Here is a 7,191-nt window from a genome sequence, read left to right as displayed (position 1 = left end):
TAAAAAAAGACTCGACTTGACTTTGACTTGACATTCATGACTTGAGACTTACTTGTGACTTGAGTTAAAAGACTCGAAATAGCTTTTTTTTTTTTTTAAATCTGTTTTTGAACGCACGCAAGAGCGTAATATAACCACGTGACGCAGCAGGCAAGCAGAGCAGTGGCGGAGCCAGAGGGGTGTCCCTGACATCTGATTGGCCACACCAGGTGCCACCCCGAATTTTTATTTGATAGCATTGGAAGTTTGATGCTGATCGACATCTCATTTCACCTATCAAAAGAAGTCTTTGTTTGACGTTTGGTCGTGGCGCCGCTCAACATTTCAAATCCATCAATCAATGACAATAAAGAGTTGAGAGGTAGAGAAGAATACTGTAACAGACTAATACTAAAACATCAAATTCCAGTAAGTTTTGAGATTAAACATCAGGATTTACCAGAAAAATATTTCGAAAGTTACGTCGCTATATAAATTGACGTTAGACGCTATTAACTGATTAATCAGACAAGAGAGATCGGTTCGTTCCCCAGTTTAGCCATAATATACATAAAATACATAATATACCTATAGTTGCCCTGGCCACCCCATGTATAAAACTCTAGTTCCGCCACTGAAGCAGAGGGAGAGCGCGTACTAACTAATAAACCTCAACAGTCGTGAAGAAACATGGAAGGCGCTGCAATAATTAACCAAAAATAATTAAGTTCGGGTACCGGGATTTTGTGATGGACAGGACTCACTGCAGTTTTAGGCTGTGAACAGGCACACCCTCCCCTCTTTGTTCAAGGTAGCGGTAAGAGTTATTTACCATCCCTGCATCAAGTGCACCTGTTGAACGGTGGGGTTCAGCCATGGTGGGGTGATGATGCGACCACATCGCTCACAATTTTGTGACAAACTTATATCAAATTTTATTTTTTGCAAGTGCAATGTAGTGTAAATGTTTATGTGGAAATGTCAGCTGTTTTGCAATAGCACTTATAATTGGTCTTCAGGGTTAGGGTTTGAGTGTGTGTGTGTGTGTATGTATATATATATATATATATCAGAGATGGGGGACTCGAGTCATATGACTTGACTCGAGTCGGACGTAAGTCGCACAGTTGAGACTTGAGACTTGCTTGACAAATATTAAAAAAAGACTCGACTTGACTTTGACTTGACATACATGACTTGAGACTTGACTCGGACTTGAGTTAAATGACTCGAAATAACTTGTTTTTTTGTTTGTTTTTTTAAATCTGTTTTTAAACGCACGCAAGAGCGTAATCTAATCACGTGACCCAGCAGGCAAGCAGAGGGAGCGCGCGCACTAACTAATAAACCTTAACAGTCGTGACGAAACATGGAAGGCGCCACACCAAAAATAATTAAGTTCGGGTACCGGGATTTTGTGCAAGATGAGAAGAGAAGAACAGCAGTATGCGACCACATCGCTCACAATTGAGTGACAAAGTTCTAATTTTTTTTATCAAATTTAATTTTTTGCAAGCACAATGTAGTGTAAATGGTTGGTCACTGTTTATGTTCAAATGTCAGCTTTTTTTGCAATAGGTCTTATAATTGGTCTTCAGTTTTAGGCTTTAAGTGAAAAGCGTATGGATCGTTTATGGGGATGCACATATATATATATAAAAAACATAAATATAAATATAAAAATAAAAAACCTCAGAGTTGCAAGCAGAGCCATATTCTTGTCTAGCATGCACACGCACACATTCAATTTAAAGGGATAGTTCACCCAAAAATAAAAAAATTCTGTCATCATTTTCTCACCCTCATGATGTTATAAACCTGTATAAATTTCTTTGTTTAGATGAACACGGAGGAAGATATTTTAAGGAATGTTTGTAACCAAACCATTCATGAGCCCCATTCACTTCCATAGTATTCTTTTTTTCCCCACTATAGAAGTGAATGGGGCTCATAAATGGTTTGGTTACAAACATTCCTCAAAATATCTGTGTGTTCATCAAAACAAAGAAATGTATACAGGTTTGTAACATCATGTGGGTGAGAAAAAGATGACAGAATTTTCAATTTTATGTGAACTTTCCCTTTAATTTAATAAATTACACTCACTCCAATCATCTCTCTCTCTCTCTCTCTCTCTCTCCCCAATAATTAATTCACTTCAAGGTTTGTGTGATTCAATAATTTACGTTTTTTGATTGACGTGATTGTTGTTGTTATTCTGTTGTTAAAAAGGAAAGATCTAATTTAAGGATGTGTTCATGTCCCATTAAAAGGGAATGCCTGTTCAAAAAATGCCATTTGGTTGCATAGAAACCATTGTACATTTTATATATATATATTTTCCATGGTCTTCTGCCATGTTTGAGGCATATTGAAACTTTTCATGCTTTTATGTTGGCCTTATTTCTGTTACATTTACATCTTAGGCTTTGTAGTTTTGATTTTTATTCATTTTTAGATTTATATTGTATTTACAACTTACCTGTATGTGGACACCTTTTAAAAATAAATGCATATTTTATAATTTTTTGTGGCAAATATTCACAAATATTTTGTGGCAAATAAACTCTCATAGTCTATAAATACTGTAGATTTAAGTTTGTTTAATATATACATTTAGTTAAATCATCAAACATATGTATGACTTGCCAGTGACTTGCTTTACTCAAGCTACGACTTGACTTGACTTGCTTGACATAAAGCAGTGACTTGACTTGACTTGACTTGACTCTCACAAAGAATGACTCGGACTTGCTTGAGACTTGAAGGTTAAGACTTGAGACTTACTTGTGACTTGCACATGTGTGACTTACTCCCACCTCTGATATATATATATATATATATATATATATATATATATATATATATATATATATATATATATATAAACTCAGCGTTGCAAGCACAGCCATATTCTTGTCTCGCATGCACACGCACACACATTCCATTTAAAGGGATAGTTCACCCAAAAATAAAAATTCTGTTACCATTTTCTCATCCTCATGATGTTACAAACCTGTATAAATTTCTTTGTTTTGATGAACACACAGATATTTTGAGGAATGTTTGTAAACAAACCTTTCATGAGCCCCATTCACTTCCATAGTGGGGAAAAAAGAATACTATGGAAGTGAATGGGGCTCATGAATGGTTTGGTTACAAACAGTCCTTAAAATATCTACATGTGTGTTCATCAAAACAAAGAAATTTAAACAGGTTTGTAACATCATGAGGGTGAGAAATGATGACAGAATTTTAATTTTTAGGTGAACTATCCCTTTAATATTAATAAATTATACTCACCCCAATCTCTCTCTCTCTCTCTCCCCAATAGTTAATTCACTTCAAGGTTTGTGTTCGATAATTTACATTTTTTGGTTGACGTGATTGATTGTTGTTGTTATTCTGTTGTTAAAAAGGAAGGATCTAATTTAAGGATGTGTTCATGTCCCATTAAAAGGGAATGCCTGTTCAAAAAATGCCATTTGGTTGCATAGAAACCATTGTACTTTTTTATATATATACTTTTCCATGGTCTTCTGCCATGTTTGTGGCATATTGAAACTTTTCATGCTTTTATGTTGGCCTTGTTTCAGTTACATTTACATCTTAGGTTTTGTTGTTTTGATTTTTATTCATTTTTAGATTTTTATTGTATTTACAACTCACCTGTATGTGGACACCTTTTAAAAATAAATGCATATAATCATTTTTGTTGCAAATAAAACTCAGAGTTTTAAATACTGAAAATACCATATATACTGTAGATTTAACTTTGTTTAATATATACATTTAGTTAAATCATCAAGCATCTGTATGACTTGCCAGTGACTTGCTTGACTCAAGCTACGACTTGACTTGACTTGCTTGACATAAAGCAGTGACTTGACTTGACTTGACTTGACACTCACAAAAATTGACTCGGACTTGCTTGAGACTTGAAGGTTAAGACTTGAGACTTACTTGTGACTTGCACATGTGTGACTTACTCCCACCTCTGCACAGTAATATCTGTAAAATCAACAAGGTACATACGGAGGCCCAGTCAAGGAATTATTATTAACTGTTACTTTAATGTATTGAGGATTTTGGAAGTAGCGGTTAGTCCCAAAGATGATCATTGGGTTTAAATCTTTGTTGGTCCAAACTCATGTTGCATATCCTCAAAGTTTGCCAATGAAATCTAATATCTGAGACTTTGATTATTCTTGATTCTATGTCTCAGCTTTGATTTGAGAGATGTACTTGCAACATACTGTATATAGGTGGCTGCCTGTTTTGGATGTCTGAGAACCTTTGTTTAAGACGAGAAACCGGCTGATGTTTAGAGCAAAGATCATCATTATGCAGCATCTCGATAAGCTTTAAAACAAGAGTAAAAGATCAAAAGTCATAGAAAGGTTGAGAAAAGGGGAAGGATCATCTTTGCATTGGTTGGATTACATTTTTAATAGCAGTTTGGCCACACTGCCAAATGAAGCAACAGGAAAGCACTTGAACTGAAACTGAATAATTATATTATATCAGCAAGTTAATGCACGTACAGAGATTGAGCATGAACAATAATAGAATGATACCCCTGCACTGCTGCTGTAGTGTGAATACACCCTATGTGTTAAAACCCACTGAATAGAAGTGTGAATTTCCTGGTGGAAAGATGGGTTCGGGTCGTGTTTTGTGTTTTAGGATTAATCCTGTCAGTTTATGCTCTTCACATGGAGCTGTCACGAGAAAACGACCCAAATTACACGGCTATGTGCGACCTCGCTGATTCTGTCAGCTGCTCCAAGGTTTTACCTCCAGGTAAAATATATCTTTAAAATGATATGCACATATACATATTGTATATACTGTGTCTGTATATCTATACTTATATATCTCTATATCTAAATGTATATATCTACTTATATATATATACTTATATATCTATTCCATGCTGAGCTTCCAGAACTATCAGAGCAGCTGACTGGTGTAACATTTACTGAATAAATGGGAAACACACACGCACGCACGCACACACACACACACACACGCACACACATCACTAAAGCGCTACACCGCTCATGCCACGTCTAACAGTGCGAAAGTTAGCACGTATCACCTTTACATTTGCATATCAAACCGTGTTTCATGAAGATTTTTTTAAAAACGGTTTAGACGATAGAATATAATAGTTTTGTCAGAATAGAAAATTGTATTTATATAATCTATTTTAAATAAATGTCATTGTAGCCGCAAACAAACGGTTTATGCATTATATACATATACAGGAAACAGTTACGAATAGAATTATTGTTATTACTGTTATTTTATAGACAATAAGAGTGTTTAAAACCACCAAGACAGATATGTGCGGTATGTGATTGGTTGTTAGTGTAACACTAGGCCACTCCTTCAAAATTAATTTGTAAGAGAAACACTTCAAATCACTCAAGGAACAAAGATTTATTACAAAAATAGGACAGCAAATAATATACACAAAATCAAACACACATGAAGTTATTTATGTAAATAATTCATCAAAAGTTGGTCCCAGCTCTCCAAGATGTTAACAGCCAGTTCACACTCTTACGATATTAACTAGTTTCCTGGCATGTGGCAGGCCCTTAAAGCGTAAGGAGACATCTCCCTGATAATACACACTGAAAAGAAAAAACACCACAATTCAAATAAAACTAACACAACTCAAAACATAAACCTTTACTCATAACCACTTCAAGAAAACATGGCAAACAGCTAGGCTTTTTTATCTAATAAATAAAGTTCACTAAAGTCATTTAAGACTAACCAGATGTAGCAAGAAAGTTTCTAAGAAGCATAAAGACAGGCTTGGTAAACGTCACTAACATGACCCATCAGCTACTGTAGCTAGCCACTGTTCAGCCCTGATATCCTCTGCATGTTTTTTGTCAGGTTGGGACGTGGATTTGGTCTCGTTCAGCTGTTTGCTGAAGAGGACAGCATTCTGAACCAACCAAAAAGTTTACTGGGCATCATCTTTTACACTCTGCAGCTAGGCCTAGGTGAGTTTATACAGCCAAGCTTTCGATAAGACCATCTGTGTAGCTTTAAGATTACAGTAATTACAAAGGATCCAAAACTACCATTAGCTTTTAGCATTCTGTAAACCTTATACAACTTATTATTGAATGTTCTAACAAACAACGGGACGTGGTCAGTAAATTGAACATTTCTTTTTACTTTTGCAGGGGAAATGGTGTCAAATACAGCAGCACATTTCTTGGTCATGGCATCCTGGGTGTCAGTAGCTGGTTCAATCTATCTAGCTTTTATTTTAGTATTTGTTCTGGAAGATTTCTGCATGGTGTGTGTGTCGACATACATCATTAAATTTTCTCTCCTCTACACCAACCCGCAGAGAAGGAAAGCAGAAAAAAGACAAGACAAAATGTGACCTTGTGTTTGTGTGTTTATGTCTGTCTATCTGTCTGTCTGCTGAAAAAATCATACAAGAATATAGTGTTCTTTGCATTTTGTTACATTAATTCTGTTTACTTAAAAACTATTTGCCTCTTTGAATAAAATCTTATAAAAAAGTAATGATATATTTTTTGTGTTTCTTCTGAATAAAGACTTGTGTATGCCTCAGATTCTTCAACTAGGGGTCACAGTCCCACATGATTTACAAATGGGATCATGGCAGAAAATCTCCTTGTTTTTTGTGTTTATAATTTATTATTAGAAATATCAAATATGGACATTACTGGGAGTCACATGCAGACAGGTAACATTTAAACTAACAGTGGATGGCTTATTATATAGTCTGCCAAATTAGCGTAGTTAAACAAATACTAATGTTGTGCCTCAAAACTCTTAAGAATTATTTAGATTAGATTCAACTTTATTGTCATTGCACGTGGGAAGAAGGCAACAAAATGCAATTAGAATCTAACCAAAAGTGCAAAGTTGTAGTGCAGTACAGGCATATTGACAGATATGTCAGATACATGATATATATGACAGATACATGATATATATATACAGAGAGAGAGATGTACTTAAGTTGCATTATTTTTACATCACCAACTCTTCTTATGAATGAATGAATGAATGAATGAATGAATGAATGAATGAGAATTGTCCAATGGCTGAATACTAACAACAGTGCCACCTGCTGACCGGAATATGTAATGTTCTGTTCTGTTGAAAACAGCATATAGCGGAATGACCCCTCTGTATATATTATTTACT

The 7,191-nt window shown here is 35.2% G+C and overlaps 1 long non-coding RNA gene across 1 annotated transcript; it reads left to right on the top strand.

Moving 5' to 3' along the window:
• The first annotated feature begins 10 nt into the window (after window positions 1-10).
• LOC132841553 (uncharacterized) lies at window positions 11-6,505 on the top strand. The gene is made up of 4 exons (XR_009647939.1): window positions 11-790; window positions 4,666-4,782; window positions 5,893-6,002; window positions 6,189-6,505. It is a non-coding gene; the product is annotated as an uncharacterized LOC132841553 (long non-coding RNA).
• The last annotated feature ends 686 nt before the right edge of the window (window positions 6,506-7,191 follow it).

This window comes from Tachysurus vachellii, chromosome 2 (assembly GCF_030014155.1).
Source record: "Tachysurus vachellii isolate PV-2020 chromosome 2, HZAU_Pvac_v1, whole genome shotgun sequence".
Taxonomy (NCBI): domain Eukaryota; kingdom Metazoa; phylum Chordata; class Actinopteri; order Siluriformes; family Bagridae; genus Tachysurus; species Tachysurus vachellii.
The sequence above is the reverse complement of the archived record's forward strand: the minus strand, read 5'-3'. Positions and strand labels throughout refer to the sequence as shown.